The following is a 25,840-nucleotide window of genomic DNA, read 5'->3' as shown; positions in this document are numbered from 1 at the left end:
AAAATTCTCCAAGCCAGGCTTCCGTAATACGTGAACTGTGAACTTCCAGATGTTTAAGCTGGTTTTAGAAAAGGCAGAGGAACCAGAGATCAAATTGCCAACATCCTCTGGATCATCAAAAAGCAAGAGAGTTCTAGAAAAACATATATTTCTGCTTTATTGACTATGCCAAAGCCTTTGACTGTGTGGATCACAATAAACTGTGGAAAATTCTGAAAGAGATGGGAATACCAGACCACCTGACCTGCCTCTTGAGAAACCTGTATGCAGGTCAGGAAGCAACAGTTAGAACTGGACATGGAACAACAGACTGGTTCCAAATAGGAAAAGGAGTATGTCAAGGCTGTATAGTGTCACCCTGCTTATTTAACTTATATGCAGAGTACATCATGAGAAATGTACTGGAGGAAGCTGGGCTTCGCTGGGCTGAAGGAAGCACAAGCTGGAATCAAGATTGCCGGGAGAAATATCAATAATCTCAGATATGCAGATGACACCACCCTTATGGCAGAAAGTGAAGAAGAACTAAAGAGCCTCTTGATGAAAGTGAAAGAGGCAAGTGAAAAAGTTGGCTTAAAGCTCAACGTTCAGAAAACTGAGATCATGGCATCTGGTTCCACCATTTTATGGCAAATAGATATGGAAACAGTGGAAACAGTGGCTGTCTTTAGTTTTCTGGGCTCCAAAATCACTGCAGATCATGATTGCAGCCATGAAATTAAGACACTTGCTCCTTGGAAGGAAAGCTATGACAAACCTAGACAGCATATTAAAAGCAGAGACATTACTTTGTCAACAAAGTTCCATCTAGTCAAGGCCATGGTGTTTCCAGTGGTCATTTATGGATGTGAGAGTTGGACTATAAAGAAAGCTGAGTGCCGAAGAACTGATGCTTTTGAACTGTGGTGTTGGAGAAGACTCTTGAGAGTCCCTTGGACTGCAAGGAGATCCAACCTGTCTATCCTAAAGGAGATCAGTCCTGGGTGTTCATTGGAAGGACTGATGTTGAAGCTGAAACTCCAGTACTTTGGCCACCTGATGCGAAGAGCTGACTCATTTGAAAAGACCCTGATGCTGGGAAAGATTGAGGGCAGGAGGAGAAGGGGATGACAGAGGATGAGATGGTTGGATGTCATCACCGACTCAATGGACATGGGTTTGGGTGGACTCTTGGGAGTTGGTGATGGACAGGGAGGCCTGGGGTTCTGTGGTTCATGGGGTTGCAAAGAGTCTGACATGACTGAGCGACTGAACTGAACTGAATATTCCACTGTATATATGTACTACATCTTTATTTATTCCTTTGTCAGTGGACACTTAGGTTGCTTCCATCTCTTAGCTATTGTAAATAATGCTGCAATGAACATTAAAGTAGATGTATCTCTTTGAATTATGGTTTTCATGGGGTATATGTCCAATAGTGGGATTACTGGGTCATATGGTAGTTTTGGGTATTTCCCTCATAGCTCAGCTGGTAAAGAATCCACCTGCAATGCAGGAGACCCTGGTTCAATTCCTGAGTCAGGAAGATCCACTGGAGAAGGGATAGGCTACCCACTCCAGTATTCTTGGGCTTCCCTGGTGACTCAACTGGTAAAGAATCCACCTGCAATGTGGGAAACCTGGGTTCAATCTGGGAAGATTCCCCAGGAGAAGGGAATGGCTACCCCCTCCAGTATTCTGGCCTGGAGAATTCCATGGATTGTATAGTCCATAGGATTATAAAGAGTCAGACATGACTGAGTGACTTTCATGGTAGTTTTATTTCTAATTTCTTAAGGAAACTCCATGTAGTTCTTCATAGTGGATGTACCAGTTTGTAGTTCCACCAACCATGTAGAAGTGTTCCCTTTTCTACACACCCTTGCCAGCATTTATTTTTGATAAATTTTCTGACGATGGCCATTCTGACTGGTATGAGACGATATCTCATTGTAGTTTTGATTTTCATTTCTCTAACAATTAGTGAGGTAGAGAATCTTTTCATGTGCCTGCTGGGAGGGACTGGGGGCAGGAGGAAAAGGGGACGACAGAGGATGAGATGGCTGGATGGCATCACTGACTCAATGGACGTGAGTCTGAGTGAACTCCGGCAGTTGGTGATGGACAGGGAGGCCTGGCGTGCTGCAATTCATGAGGCCACAAGAGTTGGACACGACTGAGCGACTGATCTGATCTGACCTGATCTGATGTCTTCTTTGGAGAAATGTCTATTTTTGATTGGGCTGCTTGGCTTTTTTGGTATTGAGCTGCATAAGATGTTTGTATATTTTGGAGATTAAACCCTCATTGGTCACATCATAGCAAATATTGTCTCCCATTCTGCCAGTTGTCTTTTTGTTTATGGTTTCCTTTGCTGTGCAAAAGATTTTAAGTAAACTTAAGTTTACTTAAGTCCTGTTTATTTTTATTTTTATTTCATTACTCTAGGAGGTGAATTGAAAAAGATATTGCTTCAATGTAAGAGTGTTCTGCCCACATTTTCCTCTAATAGTTTTATAGTATCTGGTATTTACATTTAGGTCTTTAATCCTTATTGAGTTTATTTTTGTGTATGGTATTAGAAAATGTTCTATTATCTTTTTTTTTTAACATGTAGCTGTCCAGTTTTCTCAGCACCACTTATTGAAGAGACTGTCTTTTCTTCATTTTATATTCTTGCCTCCTTTGTTGTAGATTAATTGACCATTAATTAATAGTTTTGGGCTTCCCAGGTGGCTCAGTGGTAAAGAATCTGCCTGCCAATGGAAAAGATATGGGTTCAATCCCTGGGTTGGGAAGATCCCCTGAAGAAGGAAATGGCAACCCACTCCAGTATTCTTGCCTGGAGAAGCCCATATTAAAAGGAGCCTGGCAGGCTACAGTCCATGGGGTTGCAAAGGGTCAGACATGACTGAATGGCTAACACTGCCCCTTGTTAGAGCCCGGTTTTCTGGTTTCCTGGCCATTCTGTGATCTCTCTCTCTGATCCCTTCAGTCATGGCCTGTTTTTGAGATGAAGACCTGATTAATTCATCCCTGGATACCTAGCACTTGGATGTATTGTTCTCACCTTGTTGTAGCCACGCGTTCCGGGAAACAAACTCACTCAGAAGGACAATGCAGATAGTGGAGTGCAGTTTATTACACCGGGGGGTGCAAGGCAAAGTCTCCTCTTAGCCAAGGACCCCGACCAGCATTTGTGAAAATCTTTTATAAGCCATGTGTATGTATCTGAACCCACCACTCCAAATTCCTTGAGACTTACACGCTGCTGCTGCTGCTGCTGCTAAGTCGCTTCAGTCATGTCCGACTCTGTGCGACCCTATAGACGGCAGCCCACTAGGCTCCCCCATCCCTGGGGTTCTCCAGGCAAGAACACTGGAGTGGGTTGCCATTTCCATAAACCAAGGAAAATACAATCCCAATAACCCCATCATTCACTTGCTATGTGCTCATGTGCTCAAACAGTCAAACAATTAGCCAATAATCAATAAACCCGAGGTTACACTCTAATAGATACAGAAAAATGTATGGCCTGTCTGGAGGAAGGGGTGATTTGTATATGTTTTCTCTTAGGTGATGAGTAACCTAGATATGATCTTCAAGGTTCCCCTGTCTGGAGGGGGTCTTATCCTTCTGTCATTGTTTTCATAGGCACTAAACACAGAGTTCAGAGTCCACTGGAAAGGTGGCCGAGCATGATTAGCGTGAACAGGCCTAAGATGGAGTCCAGCCCCTATGAATTCCTTCTTCAACCTACCTTAGTCATTCATCTTGCTGCTTAGTTTTGCTTATCATTTCCCAGTCCTTCTGATTTGATCCATTCCTTTGCATTCCTTGTGGCAACCCTGGCTCCCTTTCGGGCTGGCCTCTGCTCCTCTATTCCTGCAGGACACTCTGGGAACAGTGGCATCACTTGGCTGGATGGCGGCCCCACCTGCCTCTCCTTTGTTCTGTGTGTGAGTCCACAATAATGTTTGCAGAATCCCTGGAGGCCAGCTTTGAGTCATGTGTGATGCACAGAGATGTGTATCCACTGTTTTCAGAACTTTCATTGACTGCCTTGTGGTATAAGAACAATTCAGAGGACCTCCATCATGCCTTGCTAACCTCTGTGGAGGTAATAAAGGATCAACTGAGTCACATTTTCTAGAGCCACCAAGAATAGGTGAGCTGAATCTTGGCCTCAGGTTTGGCTCATTTCTGTAACCATCTGCTGCTAATCGCTTTCTTCCCTGCAGGGCTCCCATGGGAGCAACTATCCAGCTGTGCCTCTTTATAAAGACTATTGTCTCCTGGGAATGATCACACCCCTGCTCTCCCCCATCTGGTGCTCCCCTTACACACCCACATACACAAACCCACATAACCAGGACTTGTATGCAGGTTGTAATCACTTAATTAAAAAAAGAAACTTGGCAGGAATCAAGAGCTTTCTTCTGATTGTTTTACATTTTCATCTTGTAAGCTTTGTTTCTGTGTTGATGGGTTGACTATTCAAGCTATATTAGGATGCTGGTCCTGTATTTTGCATAATTATCTTTTCTTCATACACACTTGTCTTTTGTGTTAATTCTGACTTTAAGTGTCTCCATTTCCAATGCTGTTATTTCTCCTGTGTGATTACTTTGTTTGTGTTTTTCTGTTTGTGCAGGATCTAAAATATATAGGAAGTTACACCAACAACTCAGCTCTCAAGAAATTGATTTTTGTAGTTAGCTTCTTTCAAGTGGAAGACACAGAGACTCACTCAAGTTGCCTCGAGAAAACTGGTGTTGGGAGTTCAGATCCGCATAGAATAGGACGTTCTCTCTCTGTCTCCTACAGAGCACCTCTGCCTCACTCCATGCATTTGCTTCCATTTCTTCCTCCTTCTAACCAGCTTTCCTAGAGATTCTGCTGCCTCATCATTTCAGATGGCTCATGATACATCACAGTCTCATGCACTGCAGCTCAACCTCATGAGCTTTTTGTTTCAGATAGCACCTCTCATTTACTTGCCTCAATATGGTTTTCAGGATTGGATGGATATATCTTTTTTTTAAGTTGACAGTTATGGTGACTATGAAGGGACCCAGAGTGGACTTCCTTACTTCGATTGGACTCCACGAGGAGCCAAAGCTTTGGTACCAGCAGTGGCCCCTTGCACCCATCCACCTCCTCCGGGAGTGCAGACAAATTTGGCTCATACCCAGTGAAATTGAAGGGAAATTGACTCTTGGGTTAAATCCCACTTCCAAAGGCCCCTAAGCTGGACTGGTCTATAGAGAGGTCTGCTGACCTCAAGCTCACCTTAAAACAATGCTCAAACAGAGGAAACTACACTACACTAGGACGAAAAGATGACATCAGAAGTAGACAGCTTGCCCAAGATGCTGATCTGACTTGTATTATCATTTATAACATTTTCTTGATTCCTTGGACCTATGCCTATCAATCAAATGTTTTCTATCATGGACATGATTCTATGCTAGTTTAAAACTCAATCCAATTGTTGCATTGTGGCCAATTACCTGTCTCTCGTACTTCTGGGTTACTTTGGTGGATTTCTGTTCTCTAGGGCTCTGATTTGATACCCCCCAGGAAATTTATTCGGAGAAGGCAAAGGCACCCCACTCCAGTACTCTTGCCTGGAAAATCCCATGGACGGAGGAGCCACATGGCTACAGTCCATGGGGTCGCTAAGAGTCGGACATGACTGAGTGACTTCACTTTCACTTTCATGCATTGGAGAAGGAAATAGCAACCCACTCCAGTGTTCTTGCCTGGACAGTCCCAGGGATGGTGTAGCCTGGTGGGCTGCCGTCTCTGGGGTCGCACAGAGTTGGACATGACTGAAGCGACTTAGCAGTAGCAGCAAGCTCAGCTTAGCTTTTTATCATGGTTGTTGGCCAATCTGTGGTCTGGTTGCCCTTGGGTCCAGTGCTCTGCCTATCAGTATCATGCAGTGTGTGTGACTGGGGAGAGACCATGATCAAATGGGCAAAGCATAACCCCCAAAGAAGCCATAGGCTGTGGCTGATGACAATTTCCTTTAAAGGAGGTTGTTGGGGAGCTGTACCAATGAATATGGCTAGGATATTGCTGAACTAACAATCTCTTCAATTATTGACCCAGAGAATCAGAAAGTTAAAATAGATATTTTAAGTTCTATTCATGAAAATTCATGTTTCCTACACACTAGAAATCCTCTCAGCCTTTAAGTGAGTATTTACTTTTTTTCCCCAAACAAAACAGGCCTACATATCTTGGTTTCATATCCACCACAGATGATTAGTAGGAAATCTAAGAGGGCAAAGAAAGACTAATGCAGACAGATACTAATAACATCGAGAGTCAATAGCCAAGAGGCTGACAGCATGGCAGGAAATCTATGAAAAGCAGACACAAGAACTCAACTAGTGTGGTAGTCTGGGACCACTTGAAATGTAGGTTAAAAACAGCCGTATGTACTTCAACAGTCCCGAGGGCATAGCTGTCTTAGAGCCTCGCTAACTGCAGCTAATGCTCACATTGTTGAATCTAGAGTATATAAGGAAAGGCTAAAGGCTAAATTATGTTTAGAATATCTAGCTTAAGAAGGCAAAACATTATATAACACGCTTAAGAAAATTTTCCACGCACATTTAAAAATCGGTGTTTAAATTAGTAAGGCCTCAGCTATTCGAAGCAAGCCATTTCCTAAGTGTTGTCGCATACCCACAGTTGCAAACATGTGCCTTTTTAATACTGGCTCTCAGGAATAAGGATGGTAAAGTGCCCTTATTTCTTCAAGCTGCCCAGAAAAGACTATCCTATTATCTCTCAAAACCAAGATATATAACAGGAGGCAGTGAGGTATGGGAGTTAAGAGCATGTCCTTTGTAGTTCACTTAGTCTGGGTTTGAATTCTGGGAGCTCGACACAATCTCTTGACAGGCCTGAGCCTCCATTTCCACATCAGGAAAAATGGACACAATAATACATCTCTCAAAGAATCGTGAGAGTTTAATGTTTAATGTCCATAGACATTTTTACCTTCTTTGAAATTTTTATGTAGTCTTCTTAATAGATAAAACAATGACATTCATTTGCTTTTAATTTATCTTGTTCTCAATTATTTTTTCCCTATAGGATAATGGCTCTTAATAGAAAAAGACTACAGTAAACCTCAGCTCAAATCTGTTTATAAGATTAGATGAGGAATCACATAGATTTTCTAAGGGTTAGGACAGAGATGGGAAGCTCTAAAAGAGACAGGGGAGGGAAAAGTTGGCTTCAGTGTCTAAGTGGAAGCATGAAGACACAGAGTTTGTTAGTTTGTTTGGAAAATGGAAGGAAGGAAAGCTGGGGGAGTGGTTTGAAGGTGAGAAAGGACACAGGAGAGCAGCTGAGAGATGGAGAAGACAGTTCTTACAGATCTCAGAAATATTCCTAGGGTTACTGCCCTGGCTAAACTATGATTTTTTAAATGGTCTCAAATAATATGAGAATTTTAGTCAATATAACTTTTCCTTTTTGTCCCTACTCCTGTCCTCTTTAGTAGGTGACTTGATTCAGAGTTCAAAAACTCACCATGAAAGATTAAGTTGACTGTGATGTCTTCAGAATCCTTACAATCTTGAGTTAGAAAGTGCCTCTGACACGTGGTTTGCCTGCCTGCCCAGGAATTCAATCACCTTGGTCAATTTTCTTCAAATAACCATTATTACATTCCTTTTAAAAATAAACAACTTTTGGCTTCTCAGAATCCCTGAGAGATGAGAGAGAGAAATTTAACTGTCAGTTGCAAGGTGAAGACATCAAATTCATAAACAGAAAATTGAAAAAGAGAGGGCATATTAACCTCATGCTCTTCCCTAGACCTGGTATAACAATGTGCATTGAACAGACTTCAAAACAATACATGTACCAACGTCCCCTTTCACTGTCTACTGGACTCATCCAACTAAAATTAAGGATTCCACCTCTGAATCATCCTATAAAATTGACAATCTTCAATCACAGACTGGACATATGGGTCCATCTCATCATAGTAGTCTTCTTTCTTTTTTAGGGATTCTTCCACTGTTTTCTTTAAGGCAGTTTAACATTTTTCTGATGTTACTGGGGATTTGGGTTTGCTTGTTTTTGATAAAAGTGGCTTTTGGCACCAGTAGATTGCTATTGTTGTTTTATAGCCAAATTTTCAAAAGTCATGATAAAAAGATCCCAACCATATTCATCTACAGAGCTAATAGAACAGAATTTTTGCAAATAGGTACTGTGTGGTACCTGATTAAACAGTAGATGAGACCTTCTGTCTGGAAATTAGCCAGTGAAAACCAGCTTCTCATAAATAAAAAGACTGAGGATGGCAAAGAGGTTTCAAATGGTGTGCCAAGCCAAATCAGGTAATTGTCAACACATTTTGCTGAGTGCTTTGTTGAGAAGGGTTTTAAGGCTGGATCCCTGCTCATCAAGAAAGAGTTCTGTGATGAATTAGTGATGTCTGCCTTAGGTACTGGAGAAGGCAATGGCACCCCACTCCAGTACTTTTGCCTAGAAAATCCCATGGATAGAGGAGCCTGGTAGGCTGCAGTCCATGGGGTCGCTAGGAGTCGGACACGACTGAGCGACTTGACTTTCACTTCTCACTTTCATGCGCTGGAGAAGGAAATAGCAACCCACTCCAGTGTTCTTGCCTGGAGAATCCCAGGGACAGAGGAGCCTAGTGGGCTGCCGTCTATGGGGTCGCACAGAGTCGGACACGACTGAAGTGACGCAGCAGCAGCAGCAGCCTTAGGTACAGGTTAGGAAGGTGATTGCATGTTCGCCACTTATTTACCACTTTGGTAAATCTTTGACATTAGAAATTTAGAAATTGTCATTTTGGCCATTTAGCAACTTTCCTGAAGAATCTATGATGTATAGTAGTTTGCAGGTTTTATTGGAGGATAAAGTTTATATATATTTGAGCAAAAATTCTATTCCACTTATATCTTAACTACATAGCAATTACTCCAAAAGCTTGTGGCTTAAAATAGCAATTTTATTATGCTTACGTGTTCTGTGGGTCAGAAATTTGGAAAGGGCACAAGAACACCTTGTCTCTGTCATACAAAGTCTGTCTCCTTATTTGAAAGGACTGGAAGACTGAAGGCAACTCAATGGCTGAAAACAGAAACCACCTCACTCACATGTCTGGTGGTTAATACTGGCTTTCAGCTGAGATCTCAGTTCCTCAACTGGGCTGTTGGCCAGAATATTTACATATGTGGCTGCTTGTGCTTCCTCACAGCATGGTGGATAGGTTTCAAGAGAACCAGGAGGAAGCTATATTCCTTTTATGACCTAACCTCAGGAGTCACGTAATTTAATTTGTACCATAGCCATAAACTCTCCCAGATTCAACTAGAGGGAGCATAGACCCCACCTTTCAATGGAAGGAGTGCCAAAGTCACATTATAAGAGGAGCATATTGGATAGAGTATGTAGGATGCAGTCATTTACAGAGAATCCAATCTGCTGTAGTCACCAGTTTGGTAAATAAGCTGGCCATTTTATCTCAATATGCTTTGCAGGTTTTCTTCTCTTCTCTCAATAAGTTACTTGTTTTGAGTAATAAAAACATTATTTATTTGTGGAACATGGTTAACAGCAAGAGATCAAACATTAAGGACAGTTTTAAAAATTGTAAATCACAGTATAAAAACCTGTGCATTGAGCCAATGATAAGGAAATAAAATTTAGAAGAAAGTCATTTGCCTTGATATATATTGTAATCTTTGCAAATACTAGGTTAGTTAATGGTCTTTGGATGTTACCCTAGATAATATCCTAATGTTGACAGACCACAGATATCTATCTAATTCCGGATTCTCATTCTTAGCACTCCTGACATCTTAGGCTGGATCACTCCTTCTTGTGTGTGTGTGGAGGGGTGCTGTCCTGAGCACTGCAGGATGCTTAGCAGCATCTCTGGCCTCTACACCCCTCCCTTCCAGTTATCAAAACCTAAAATGTCTCCAAAAATTGCCACGTGTCTCCTAGGAGGCAAAATTGTCCTCAGCTGAGAACCACTGATCTAACTAACTTCACTATATGGAGTTGCAAAAAATATTCTTCAGAATCTGTTTCCTAGGCTACTCTTCACAGGTTTGCATGGGCTTAGGCCGTAGAAAGCACTACAGTTCACAATCATTTTGCATGTTTCTTTCATTCAAGACATTTAAATGCATGTTCAATAAAATGAATCTTTTCCCCATTAATAATATTCATTCTGAAAAGCAGAAATCCCTCCTGTACCGCTAAGACTGGAGAGTTGAATCAGGCCGGAAAATTTCAGTGAAAGGAAGAGGCTCGCCATGTCCTGGCTCCCCCTACTGGAGAATGAGTGGGCGCGCCGTGGGGTGGGGGCTGTGAGCACGGCTGTACATTCTCTTCCCCGTCACCCACCCTTAACAACCTACCCCTCCCACATTCCAGGGAGATGTGAGTGGGAAACAACTCTCCTAAGAAGTGGCGTGGTGACTACTCTGTTTCTTGCACTGACAGTGTCCTGGGGGCTGACAGTGTGTGCTGAGAGGAAGGTGTGACATTAAGGAGCAATTTCTGCCCTGAGGTGTTACAGCACCGAGCTACAAGGCGCAGGGTGGAGTGCACAGGTGGAGGGAGGTGGTGGAATCAGTGAGCCTGAACCCTTTCCCATATAGCCACCAGTATATGGACATGCTGGGATGAGGCGCTGGCTGACCATGGGGCGATATGTATAGGCAGGCAGTTCTCAGCTTATGAATAATTCTTAAGTAAATTAGTTAAAATTTGTAATATATATCCCATAGGAAAACAGTGTTATGTATGCTAGTTATGCCCACAGATTGGTTGGCAAAAGCCTACGTAACTCCTTCAGGGCCACACCATGGTACTAAGCACGTAATCACCACGATATGACAGCCCTTCTAGGAAAAGCTGCACTCAGATTGCCAACGTGGGCAGTCAGAAACAAATCTTCCCTCACTGCAGACCAGTCACCTGGCTCTCCCTCCAACTCCTCTTCAGTTTAGCAAAGTTGGACTGAGCATCTTATGTGCCAGGCAGGATGTAGGTGCTGGGGGTTCAAAGGAAAACAAGTCCCTGCTTTGAAGGAGTTTAATTCCCAGCCCATGCCATTTATAGTTCCTGTACACACCTTGTACGTAGGGAGAGCAAGGACTCCCTTTCTGACCTGGAGGTGACCTCTATGGTGGCTGGGATTGAGGCTCCCACAGGAGGGGGTAAGGAGGGGGATGGGTCTGGGAACTTCAGCTTGTATTTTCTGTTTTGGATCAGAGTCCCTGACTAGTGTTCCTATTCTTCCTAATAACCAACTACTCCAGAACAGATACAGCATGTGCATTTAGTCATGTCCAACTCTTTGTGATCCCATGGACTGTAGCTCACGAGGCTCCTCTGTCCATGGAATGGACAGAAGGTAACTCCACAGTTTCTCCCCAGACATCCAGTCCTTGAAAAACACAGTCAAACATTTTTGGAAAGTTTTATAAGTAGAAGAATAGAACTCAACCCAGTGATGGGGTAGAGCATTTTAATCCCCATTACTCCTGTTCCCATGCCCACTGCCCATAGAGAATAAGAAAAGATGTGGTCTAAAGTATAGAAAAATATCATTGCAAAGCCTACACTAGATGTTTGGACATTGCAGTGTGAGAAATTGCCTTATGCAATGGTACCCTCCAAGTCCAATAACTGATAAGCTATCTCAGGTCAAGGAAGAAAAGGCTCACATCAATGAAGATACTCCAATAATACAGTTTATTGAATCCATTTCAAACATAAGCAGGGGAAACAAGGCAGGTTAGCACGCTTGTGGCAGGGTGCAAGTGGAGTGGAAGGGCCACTCTGTCTGGCTTCTGCTTGTGCAATGCTCACACTTCTGTCTCTTTCTCAGCTGCCTCAGCCTTGCCCAGTGATGGAGAAGTTAAAAGAACCAAAGCTGAAGTTTGTGATAGTTAATTGTATGGGTCGACTTGGCTAGGCTACAGTATTTAGATATTTGGTCAAACACTGTTGAAGATATTTCTGTGAAGGTATGTTTTGGGGGAGACTCACATTAACATCGGTAGACTTTGAGGAAAGCAGATTGTACTCCATAATGTGGGTAAGCCTCATCCAGTCGTTGAAAGCCTTAACAAAAAGACTCACCTTCCCAGAAAGAGAGGGAATTCTGCCAGAAGACTGTCTTCAGACTCAAACTGCAACTTCTTCTGGATCTCCAGCCTATTAGCCTACTCTGAAGATTCTGGACCAGCTTCTATAGTCACATGAGCCAGTTATTTAAAATATGTCTCTCCTTCTACCCACATAGTGGTTTAGTCGCTAAGTTGTGTATGACTCTTGCGACACCATGGACTGTAGCCCGCCAGGCTCCTCTGTTCGTGGGATTCTCTAGGCAAGAATACTGGAGTGGGTTGCCATTTCCTTCTCCAGGGGATCTTCCTGACCCAGGGATCGAACCTGGGTCTCCGGCATTGCAGGCAGATTCTTTACTGACTGAGCTGTTAGTGCTACCTGTATATACACATCTATATATCTACTGTATATAAAATACATACACACACACATTTTATTGGTTTTGTTTCTCTGGAGAACCCTGACTAATTCGAAGTTCAACACGGGGCCTCAGCCTGGAGCCGACTCACACCAGGTGTCACAGGTCCAAGGACACCTGGCCAGTAGATACAGCTCACTGATCAGCCTGCTCTGTGGCCAAGGCTTTTGTCTTCATTTCTAGGGCAGAGCGCACAAGAGGCTGAAGTGGGACCAGTGCAGGAGTCTTCAGATTGGCCAATTTGGAGATGATTTAGCTATCAGCCTGGCATGCTTTGCGCGATATGACCTGGTCTCTTCATTCCTTTCTATGCACAAGGAACACTCTTCTTTAGTCTATGTTTATGGATTCCTTACTGTTTTTAACACATCTCATGCATTTTGCTCACAGTTCAAAAGCAATTTGCTTTTTATCTCTACTTAAGACTTCCTATGAGTAGTAACCATCCTGTTCGTTTCTTATCTTCTAGAGCAGAATTGAATATTATCACATAGTACTGCAAAGTGTATTTTGATTTCTGCCAGCCCAGAGGCACTGCCTGGACGCCAGGCTCAGGGTGGGGGAGCTGCACCAGAGAGGAACACTGCTCTGTTTACGAACTGCTGGATCCGCTGTGGGCAGGGACCTATGCAGATTACGTGGCACTTACAGCAATGATTGCCGCCCTTGATGTGGATCTAGACGGCACCATTTCTGAGAAGTAAAGCTTTTCTTTAGGAGATGTATTTGTATTTGAATGACAGTTACCCTACTGATAGACGGGAAGAGCCCCAGTTCTGAACACGGGCTCTCAGATTCAGCTGATGGGGTCACCTGTTATTCCTTCCTACAGCCCTACCCGCTTCCCAGTTCTAGGATTAACACAGGGGGGACCAAGCACATCAGTTCAGTTCAGTCATTCAGTCACGTCCAACTCTTTGTGACCCTATGGACTGCAGCACGCCAGGCCTCCCTGTCCATCACCAGCTCCCGGAGTTTACTCAAACTCATGTCCATTGAGTCTGTGATGCCATCCAGCCATCTCATCCTCTGCCGTCCCCTTCTCCTCCTGCCCTCAATCTTTCCCAGCATCAGGGTCTTTTCCAATGAGTCAGTTCTTTGCATCAGGTGGCCAAAGTATTGGAGTTTCAGCTTCAACATCAGTCCTTCCAATGAATATTCAGGACTGATTTCCTTTAGGATGGACTGGTTGGATCTCCTTGGAGTCCAAGGGACTCTCAAGAGTCTTCTCCAACACCACAGTTCAAAAGCATCAATTCTTCGGCACTTAGCTTTCTTTATAGTCCAACTCTCACATCTATACGTGACTACTGGAAAAACCATAGCTTTGACTAGATGAACCTTTGTTGGCAAAGTAATGTCTCTGCTTTTTAATATGCTGTCTAGATTGGTCATAACTTTCCTTCCAAGGAGTAAGCGTCTTTTGATTTCATGGCTGCAATTAAATCACTGCATCACCATCTGCAGTGATTTTGGAGCCCCCAAAAAATAAAGTCTGCCACTGTTTTCACTGTTTCCCCATCTATTTGCCAACCAGGCACATCAGACTTTGGCAAAAGACCATAAGGAATGACCATGTCCATCTAGAGAGAGGAGGAGGACACATTCTAGGGTGAAACCAACTGTGTGGGTCAGAAAGTGGACTTCCTAAAGAGGAGAGGGCTTCCCTGGTGGCTCAGAGGTAAAGCCTCTGCCTGCAATGTAGAAGACCCGGGTGTGATCCCTGGGTCAGGAATTCCCCTGGAGAAGGAAATGGCAACCCACTCTGGTACTCTTGCCTGGAAAATTCCATGGGCTACAATCCATGGGGTCACAAAAGAGTTGGACATGACTGAGTGACTTCACTTTCACTTTCACTAAAGAGAGTGGATATTTGCCCTGCAGCCTGAAAGAGGGGGAGAGCTGAGGGTAGCAGAGCAAAATGAGAAATTCGAGAGTCCCAGTGAGGCTTTCTTATGCAAGGTTGGACTTCTGTGATGCCTTACTCTTGGATCAGGAGGAGAATCATATGAAATGGACAAACTTTCCCCTCTGATGTAGTAATTCTCTCTGTTTATCCCCAGCCATTCAGCTAAGTCTGACACATCAAGGACCGCTGGTGCAGTCATGTTATGGGGAGTGAGGTGGAGCATCAAGCGACAGGATGGAAAAGGGAAGGGCAGTCTGCCTCACCATCGTCCCACGGGACTGCCCTGGGAGGATGGAAAAGGGAAGGGCAGTCTGCCTCACCATCATCCCACGGGACTGCCCTGGGGAGGACAGATGTTCTATCAAGGGATTGCTGCCTGGGAGACCCAAGCACAGATGTCAGCAGAAATGTGAGTGGAAGAAAAGGCAGCTGCCAGCTGGACATCCCTGGGACAAAGGGAGACAAATATCCTCATTCTTGAAAGCAATGAGCTTGACTACAGCACATTTTGAGTTTCTCCTCAGGCCAACTTCTTTATCCCTGTGCCTCCCAGAACCTATAAAGAAAAGGAGAAAGCAAAACAAAACATGCAAAAGCCAATTGCATTTGGTCTAGATTATACAGAGGGCTGAAGTGGGCTTCCTCTGTATATCTGAGGAATGTCAAGCTCACTGGGATTGCTAGGCATTCTGGCATAAAGAGAAGATGAGGCCTTGTGTTGGTGGCCTTCCCCTCCACCCTGCTGTCATCAGGCCTTCCACAGATGGCCCAGTCCTGCTTGTTCTCCTCCCCTCATCCTGGAGTAGAAACGCACGTTCATTCCCTTCATCTCAGACTGCAATTACCTGATTCCCATCCATCTCCCCGACTGCCTTGTGGTTTACTTGAGGTCAAGGAGCAAGACTTCCTCACCACTCGGTGCAATGCTTAGCACATGGTCAGCACTCAAAAAAGATTTGTTGAATGAACAAATAAATGACCCAGCAGTGGACCAGCCAGGCCTGTGGCTGGGATCTCCAGGCAGAGTTAAAGTCAGCTGTGGGGTAAGGAGCAAAGGAAAGAATCTCCCTGCTTTCCTTTTCTTTATAGAATCTTCCTTTTCTTTAAAGAATCTCCCAGCAAGGCCTCTGCAAATATAACAGGCATGTAGATCACGTTGGGGGCTACCTCTATCAGAAAATAAAAATTCTAACACTTGTGTGAAGAGGCAGGCAAACTTATTAAGCAAACAAATGTCAGATCTCAAATATTTACACACGGTCTTGCCATGAAACATGTTTTTCCACCAGGGAACCTAGGGTAACTCTGTTCTCCCAAGCACACCGTTGCCAGAGAGAGAGTCCTGAAGCCTGCTCAGAAGCCCCAAACACAGAGTTTGTTTACTGTTTGTGGTCACAACATTTTTGAGGATCTGATGAAGGCTATGGGTTTTTTTCCTAGAAAAACATACCAAAGTTTGTATGCAATTTTGCAAAAATCTGCAATTATAGAGGTGGTGGTTGTAGCCCACCTCCCCCTCTGGTGGTCTCCCATGGCCTTGGACAAGACCTATCCCCTGAGCTGGCCTTCCAAGACACGGCCCCCACCCCACCCCACCCTGGCCACTCTGCCTCTGCCTTCCCCGCTTGCTCACTGCTCCAGCCACTCTCTGTTCTCATTCCCACACCCGAAACACAGCTTGTATTTTCCCACCTTTGAACTTGGAGTCAGAGGTCCTGAGGTTCCTAAGGTGCCCGGGGGGACAGGAGCTGGGCACCCACTCCCCCGCAAAGCCCAGGCCATCAAAGGCGGAGGAGCCGCCACAGCCTGCTCTGTGGCACCCTCCCGCCCCACCCACCTGCTCTCACTTGGTGTGGTCTCTCGGTCTCTCTGACTCACCTCTGTCCTTGGACTAGCATTTCCTGCTCTCCCCAACCCCTCATGGCTCAGATTCCTGGAAATTCCTGCCATCAGAGTAAATAGCATTTGACCCTTCAGCCTTTTCTCCTGGACCTAGTCATTTAATGAAGAATGAGTCAGGCGTGGCTGGGTGTCCCTGCGTTCCAGGGAGGCAGGAATGCAGCCGAGAGGTAGACCTGGGTCCTGCCTCGGAGCTCAGTCTTGGAGTGGTAGCAGGCACCCACACCCCAGGAGTCACGCCACAGACCCAACCACCTGGTGCTGGACGGGTAGGAGGTGACTTCTAAGATGAGGCCTGAAGGACAAGGCCCGGAGGATGTTCCGAAGAGAAGAAAGTCAGTGGGAAACATCAGAGGCCAGAAGAGAGAGGGCGGTGTGAAGGTGTGGGAAGGAATCCAGGACATCCGGCTTCCAGAGGACTGGGGGTGGGGGAGGTGGGGAGTAGTGATTGTGATTCTGGAGAAGATTGAGGGTGGGATGAAGGGCTCTGTTCCCACTCTACCCTGAGGGCAGGAGGAGCCACAGAAGCAGAGGTGTGAGGTGGATCAGACGCCTCCACTCAGGCCAGCCGCTCTCGCTGCAGGTGCTGGGGTCTTGTTAACAGCCCCCCACGCCTCCCACTCTGTCCCTTTAGCTTCGGGCCCTGCAGCACCAGTTATAGGCCCTCCCATCTCCTTGCTGCTCCTGCAGACAAACACAGAAGTCTGCATTGTTTAAGAGCCTGATTTTTTTTTTTTTTAAACTGCTAATCCCTAAACAGAGCCAGAAAAGGATAAAATAATAACCTGTTGGATGGGTGGGGCCTGTGGTGGAGTGACAGATTCCAGCACCTTCCACACCCAGACCCTACCCCTTGTCCGGATTCTCTTGGTACTAAAAACTCTCCCTTCTCTTTTGTTCCTTGCCTGCTGTCATTTCAGTCCTGCCAGATGCCTTGCGACCCTATGGACTGTACCCCACCAGACTCCTCTGTCCATGGGATTCTCCAGGCAAGAATACTGGAGTGTGTTGCCATTTCCTTCTCCAGGGGCTGTTCCTGGCCCAGGGATGGCACACACATCTCTTATGTCTCCTGCATTGACAGGCAGGTTCTTTACCACTAGGACCACCTGGGAAGCCCTGGCTGGGGGGTAGGGGGGTGCTTAATAACTACCCCCCCAAACCTCATTCTCTTACGCACTACAGAGAAGGGGCTCAAAAAGTTTTTGACTTCTGACCCTTGAAAGATATTTTACAGCATGACCCAGTAGACAGATACACACACACGCACACATATACACACTTAAGCCAAATAAATTTCCTGAAACAGCATTATGCTTTCTAAAGATGATGCCTTCTGATCTATTCTAGTTCAGTTTATTTCTTTTGAGGGGGTAGAGAGGGTCGGTCATGACCTGCTCAATTAATTTCAATATCCACTAAGGGGTCACAGCCTGCAGTTTGAAAAGCATTGCCTACCCAAAGGACATGCTGAGACCTTCCCTAAGAGACCCTCTCTCTAGCCGAGGCAATACAGATGCAGCCCCAAATGCCCCCTGTCTTCAACAGTTATTTTGAGTTTTGAGCTGTTTCCTGAGCCTCTGCTAGCTGAGGAGTGTTCCTTTTTGGTCATTGCCTTGAATGGTACAGATCCTAGAAAAGTGTTAATTCCGGTTCCACCCATGGTCTGCTGGTAGGGGATGGGACAGGGAAAAAGGAGCAGGCTGTGTTGTTCCTGCCTGCTAGCAACAACAACAGCAGTGGCAACAGCAATAATAATAACAACAACATCTGCTGAGGTTGACCAGATACTGACTGTGCTGGGCTTTGTCTCACTCAGTCCTCACCACAACCTCTAAGTTCAGTTCAGTTCAGTCGCTCAGTCATGTCCGACTCTTTGCGACCCCATGAATCGCAGCACGCCAGGCCTCCCTGTCCATTACCAACTCCCGGAGTTCACTCAGACTCACATCCATTGAGTCAGTGATGCCATCCAGCCATCTCATCCTCTGTCGTCCCCTTCTCCTCCTGCCCCCAATCCCTCCCAGCATCAGAGTCTTTTCCAATGAGTCAACTCTTCATCTGAGGTGGCCAAAGTACTACTGTTTCAGTTTGAGCATCATTCCTTCCAAAGAAATCCCAGGGCCGATCTCCTTCAGAATGGACTGGTTGGATCTCCTTGCAGTCCAAGGGACTCTCAAGAGTCTTCTCCAACACCACAGTTCAAAAGCATCGATTCTTCAGTGCTCAGCCTTCTTCACAGTCCAACTCTCACATCCATACATGACCACTGGAAAAACCATAGCCTTGACTAGATGGACCTTTGTTGGCAAAGTAATGTCTCTGCTTTTGAATATGCTACCTAGGTTGGTCATAACTTTCCTTCCAAGGAGTAAGCGTCTTTTAATTTCATGGCTGTAGTCACCATCTGCAGTGATTTTGGAGCCCCCAAAAATAAAGTCTGACACTGTTTCCACTGTTTCCCCATCTATTTCCCATGAAGTGATGGGACCAGATGCCATAATCTTCGTTTTCTGAATGTTGAGCTTTAAGCCAGCTTTTACACTCTCCTCTTTCACTTTCCTCAAGAGGCTTTTGAGTTCCTCTTCACTTTCTGCCATAAGGGTGGTGTCATCTGCATATCTGAGGTTATTGATATTTCTCCCACCAATCTTGATTCCAGCTTGTGCTTCTTCCAGCCCAGCGTTTCTCATGATGTACTCTGCATAGAAGTTAAATAAGCAGGGTGACAATATACAGCCTTGACGAACTCCTTTTCCTATTTGGAACCAGTCTGTTGTTCCATGTCCAGTTCTAACTGTTGCTTCCTGACCTGCATACAAATTTCTCCAAACCTCTAAGTTGGATATTATCTCCATTTTACAGGATGTGAAGGGGCACACAGAGGACCCAGCAGGTGATAGCACTAGTGGGAGGATTAGCCTAGATCCACTGGACGCTGGAGCCCGGGATTTGACAAACCTGAGTATTCTACAGCACCCACTCATCTTAAGGTATGGGGGAGACCTGTCACCTCTAATTTCATTTAGAATGTTGTGTTAGTCTGTTCAAGCTGAAGTGACAAAGCAGCATAGACCAAGTGTTTATAAAAAGCAGAAGTTTATTTCTCACAGTTCTGGAGGGGTGAGATGAGGTGCCACCATGGTTGGTTTCTGGAGAGGGCTTTGGGCTTTCTTCTGGGTTACAGGCTGACCCTTGTTGTCTTCTCACATGGCAGAAAAAGGGCCTGAGAGCTCTCTGGGGCCTCCTATTCAAGGGCACTAATCCCATTTGTGAGGGCTCCACCCTTATGACCTGCTCACCTCCCAAAAACCCTACCTCCAAATGCTATCATATGGCAGGGCAGGGGACCAGGGGGCAGGGGGTAGTGGGGAAGTGTTAGAACTTCTACATATGAGTTTTAGGAAGACAAAACATTTGATCCATAGTTAAGTGTGTATGTTTCATATGTTGCACTGTCTTGGGGATTCCAAATGTTTCATTCTCAGAGGGTTTGTGGGCCCTTGAGATCATGGAACAAGACCTTATGTGTGTGTGTTTCTGGCTAAGTTCTCAAAGTGGTCCTTGACCCACTGACCTGTCTTGTTGAACTGAAGGATCTGAGTGAAAATACATTTGCTCAGCAATGATAGATTCAAGTGTGTGTATGGCAGGGAAGGGTTTCCCTGGTGGCTCAGACAGTAAAGAATCTTCCTACCATGCAGGAGACCCAGGTTCAGTCCCTGGGTGAGGAAGATCCCCTGGAGAAGGGAATACCTACCCACTCCAGTATTCTTGCCTGGAGAATTCCATGGACAAATGGGCCTGGCAGGCTACAGTCCATGGGGTCCCAAAGAGTTGGACATGGCTGAGTGACTAACACAGTCACTTGAGGAGAAGATCAGAACAATAAGAGACTGTGTGTAGATCCCTGTGGGATAGGAAATTCACATGGGAAGGTGATGTACACAACTGCAGTGAGTGGGTGAACAGGGCAGACCCTGCCCAGAGAGGGGTTGGAGGGCTGGGCAGAGCTGCTTCCTGGTCTATAAATGAGGAATTGTTCTCAACTGAGCTTCCTGCAGAGTTTCCTGAGGCTCTTCAGGCTCTTACCAGCAGGTGCTCTCTCCTTGTGCTTTGGGGGAAAGGAGATAGCTTTTACTACTACAAAAAAGTTGGTGGGGAGGAAGAAAAACATTAGGCCAATCCAAATTGAAGGACATTCTACAAAATACATGACCAGCACTCCTCAAAATCGTCAATGTCAGCCATAACAAGGAAAGTCTGAGAAATTGTCACTGTCAGGAGGACACTAAGGGAACGTGTTGACTCAATGTGATGGGAGATCCTGGATAGGATCCTGGAACAGGAAAAGGACAGTAGGTAAAATCTAGGGAAATCTGGATAAAGTGTGGATTTTAGTTAGTAATAATGTATTGGCTTTGGTTAATTAATTGTTCATGAGTGGCACCACCTTTCTCCACTCACCTGTGCCAGACAGTCATCCCAAAGCCTTCCCCTTCTTCACCTCCCACACTCAATCAATCATAGCATCCTGAGGATCGCTCACCCTGTATCGCTGGCACCCACCTGCCCCATCGATCTTGCCTCTCCAACTGTACTCTTGTAGTAATAACCAGTAGTCTCCAGTTGCCAAGTCTTCTAATCCAATCTTTAAAAAATATTGTGATGTAGATTCACAGGCATAGAAAAAGACTTATGGTTGCCAAAAGCAGAAAAGGGTAGGAGGGACAATTTGGGAATTTTGGATTAACAGAAAACACACTGCTGCTGCTGCTGCTAAGTCACTTCAGTCGTGTCCGACTCTATGCGACCCCATAGACGGCAGCCCACCAGGCTCCCCCGTCCCTGGGATTCTCCAGGCAAGAACACTGGAGTTGGTTGCCATTTCCTTCTCCAATGCATGAAAGTGAAAAGTGAAAGTGAAGTCGCTCAGTCGTGTCCGATTCTTAGCGATCCCATGGACTGCAGCCCACCAGGCTCCTCCGTCTGTGGGATTTTCCAGGCAAGAGTACTGGAGTGGGGTGCCACACGCTACTATATATAAAATAGATAAACAATAAGGACCTACTGTATAGCACAGGGAACTATATCCAATACCATGTAATAACCTATAATGGGAGATCAGAAAAAGTGTGTGTGTATATATATATAACTGAATCACTTTACTATACATGTGAAACATTGTAAATCAACTACATTTCAATAAATTTTTTAAAAAAGAAATTCATGCTAACAAATATGGGATGTTAAAAATAAAACAATTAAGAAAACAATTATGATTAAATATATCAGGCAAACCAAAAAGTACAGATAATAATGTGACAAACCCACTTCCTAGCACAAGACACAAACCTTACTGATAAAATAAAACTCTCTGTGTACCCAAGTCTGACTCACTCCCCACCCTCCAACTTCTGGCTTTCCTGTTCTCATATCTCTTATCTTTTTCTTTCTCAACATGGCCTTCTCTGACCACCTGACCTAATATTGCAATCCATAACCCTTCTTCCCAGTATCCTTGACCTCCTTTAATTCTGCTCTTTTTGTTTCATAGCGTTTTGTCACTTTCTAATATACAATGCTGCTGCTAAGTCGCTTCAGTCGTGTCCGACTCTGTGCGACCCCATAGACGGCAGTCCACCAGGCTCCCCCGTCCCTGGGATTCTCCAGGCAAGAACACTGGAGTGGGTTGCCATTTCCTTCTCCAATGCATGAAGGTGAAAAGTGAAAGTGAAGTCGCTTAGCTGTGTCCGACTCTAGCGACCCCATGGACGGCAGCCTACCAGGCTCCTCCGTCCATGGGGTTTTCCAGGCAAGAGTACTGGAGTGGGGTGCCATTGCCTTCTCCAATACAATTAACTTATTTATTGTACCTATATAAGCCTGTAGGGACTGCCACAACAAAATACCATAGACTGCGTGTCCTAAACATCAGAAGTTTGTTTTTTCACAGTTCTGTAGGCCGAGATAGTCCAAGATCAAGGTGTCAGCAGGTTTGGTGTCTCCTGAGGCCTCTGTCCTTGACTTACGTGTAGTGCCTCTCTGTGTCCTCTTGTGATTTTCCCTTTGTGCCCATCTACTCCTGGTGGCTCTCTCTTTTTTTTTTGGGGGGGGGGCGGGGGGAGGTGTTGCACTGTTCGGCTTGCAGAACTTCCCTGCACAGAGATCAACTTGTGCCCCCAGCAGTGGAAGCATGGATACTTAACCACAGGAAAGTCCTCTGTGTCTCTTGTGTGTCCAGATTTCCTTTTCTGGTAATGATACCAGTCAGAGTGGATTAGGAGCCCCCTAACCCTCATGTAAGAGTTGGACCATAAAGAAGGCTGAGCACCGAAAAACTGATGCTTTCAAATTGTGGTGCTGGAGAGGACTCCTGAGAGTCTCTTGGACAGCAATGAGATCAAACCTGTCAATCCTAAAGGAAATCAACCCTGAATACTCATTGGAAGGACTGATGCTGAAACTAATGCTTCAATATTCTAGTTACATATTGCGAAGAACTGACTCATTGGAAAAGACTCTGAAGGCAAAAGGAGAAGGAGTGTGGCAGAGAGATGGTTAGATAGCATCACTGACTCAATGGACATGAATTTGAGCAAACTCTGGGAGATAGCGGAGGAGAGAGGAGCCTGGTGTGCTGCAGTCCATGGAGTCACATAGAGTGGATATGACTTAGTGACCGAACAACAACAAAACCCCCATTTTAACATAATTACCTCTTTAAAGATCTTATTGCCAAATATAGTCATACTCTAAAGTACTGAGGGTTAGGGCTTCAACATATGCATTTGGAGAGGAACATAATTCAGCCCATAATAATATCTATTGTTTATTTTCTGCCTTTCATTACTACAACACATACCCAATGTTGTCTCATCTGTTTTATTCATTGGTGAAGTTTGAGAGCCTAGAACTGCTGAACGCACATAGTAGGCACTTGATAAATTTTTGTTGAACAGAATTTTCACCTTGACTCTGACTCAAAACAAGGCTAACTTGAAACAATTATATTAATAGAAGTTACCTTTATTTTCTTTCTGACTCCAGTGGAAATGGTTTTAGAGTTTGACCATTAAGTATGATTATGTTTGCTTCAGGCTTCCCTGGTGGCTCTGATGGTAAAGAATCTGCCTGCAATGCAGGAGTCCTGGCTTTGATCCCTGGGTTGGGAAGATTCCCTGGAGGAGGGAATGGCTATCCACTCCAGTATTCTTGCCTGGAGAGTCCTATGGACAGAGGAGCCTGGCGTGCTGCAATCCATGGGGTTACAAAGAGTTGTACATGACTGAGCAACTTTCTCTATGTTTGCTTCAGTATTTCAATAGATGTACCTTTTATCAGATTAAGGAAGTTCACTTCTATTTCTAGTTTGCCGAGAATTTTAATTTGAATTTTATTGAATGCTTTCTCTGCGTCAGCTGAGATGATCTTGTAGTTTTTTTTTCCCCCCTTTAATCTGTTAATATGGTGTTTTACAGAACCAGATACCCTTGCATTCCTGGGATAACACTGCAGGGTTTTAATCAGGCGATTAACATGATCTGATTTACATTTTGCAAAGTTCACTCTGGCTGCTGTGTGGAGCAGGCGTTGTAGGGAGTGAGAGTGAAAGCAGGAAGATCAGCCAGAAGGCTATTAGAGTAATCTGGGCCAGAGAGGATGGTGAAAGTGGAAATGGAGATACGGGGGAGGATTAGGAATGTATTTTAGAGGTAAACCCAGCAGAACTCAGTGATTAGAGGGAAGGAGGGAAAAGCGAAAAGGATCGAGGATGACTGCTAGGTTTTGATGTGTGTCACTAAGTGGTCCCATTTTACTTAGTGGAGAACATAGTGAGGGTAGGAGTCAAGGATTCAGATTCCTATTGGACACCCCTTTGTGGATATTGAGCAGATGGTTGAATGTGCAGCTCAGAGGCAAGTCTGAGCTGAAGATAGAGATGAAGGAGGGATCACATAGAGGTGGCCCTTTAAGCCATGGCCACAGGTGCCTGTCACCAAGGGGGAGGGTGGCGGAGAAAACGACCAAGCTCAGGGCTCTCCTAGCTAGTCAGGCAGTGAGCCAAGGGCCAGCAGGGGAGCCTGAAAAAGAAGATGACTGTAAGGTGGGAGGAGAAGCCCAGAGAGAACAAGGGCTAAGACAGGACTGGCCCGCTCTGCGAGTGCTATTGCGAGGTGGTAGAGAGTAGGGGCAGACAAGGGTCCAGCAGTCACCAGTGGATTTTATTACATCAGTATTTCCAAATGTTGTTATTTTGTGTACTCAGCTATGTGAAGGAAAAACCAAGGACTATTTGCACAAGGTACTGAATAAGCCACACGTGTCCTCAGCCTCAGAGAAGGAAATGGCAACCCACTCCAGTATTCTTGCCTGGGAGAATCCCATGGACAGAGGAGCCTGGCAGGCCATGGTCCATAGGGTCGCAGAGAGTCGGACACGGCTGAAGCGACTACGCACGCATGCACACACGCACATCCTCAGCCTCAGGAAGGGTGGTTTTTCTAAGTTCCTCCTCCTGGAAAGAGCATCTCTGGGTTCATTCCAGGTAGCGGTTCTCAGCGCTTCTGTCGCTGTGACACAGTGCGTCGAGTTTGATTTTGCTTGACTCACAGAGCTGTGAGTGTAAGTTTCTACACACACTGGACTCATCCTCTCAGTCAAGCACCCGGCAGGGCAGTGGAGTTCACAGAAGGGAGCACCACCTCACCTCTGCCCTTAAGGTTTGTTTTAAAAATTTCAACCAAATTTAAATTACCTTCATAGAGGCAGTTTCATGACACACCCTTTGAGATAACATTTACAAATAACATTGGGAATCCTTGTTGGAAGATGCCAAAACAATCTCTGTCACGGGTTCCCTGAAGGCACACAGGTTGCAGAGTCCAGAAAGACAGGATGTTAATGCCTTAACTGGGTGCCATTGGAGCTTCAAATTTCTGCCTTTGAGATTCATGTTTGGCCTCCTCTCAGTCACTCTCATTTTGTTTGCAACAAGCCCTCCCTCCCAATTGCAACAAGCCCTCCCTTTCTTAAATAACCAAGATGATTCTCAACAAAGGTAATTTTCTGCTTCTCTGGTTCAATTCAATTTATCTTTTTTAAATCAATTAATGTCCCTTTAGAATTCTTTTATGCCTGACTAATCGTGCCTTAGTTCACGAGTTAAAGCTTCTCTCTATTCTTTTAGGCAACTACAGTAGTATCTAATTAAAGTCCAGACAGACAAAAATGCATGTTTTGGATAACATACTATCCTTAGCTTTTTAAGTATTTAAATTTCCCCTAGTTGGGGACTGGGGAATCTTTATTTTAAGGCATTCTTGAGAAGGGTGTATTTCCATTAACTGAATATCAGAATAATTGGAAGCTAGCACAGTTAGAGAACTTAAAGTAAGCCTCAGGAAGCATTACCAAGAACAGAGCTAGTGGAGGTGATGAAATTCCAGCTGAGCTATTTCAAATCTTGAAAGATGATGCTG

The sequence above is a fragment of the Bubalus bubalis genome, chromosome 6, assembly GCF_019923935.1.
Source record: "Bubalus bubalis isolate 160015118507 breed Murrah chromosome 6, NDDB_SH_1, whole genome shotgun sequence".
NCBI lineage: Eukaryota > Metazoa > Chordata > Mammalia > Artiodactyla > Bovidae > Bubalus > Bubalus bubalis.
This window is presented reverse-complemented; position numbering follows the sequence as displayed.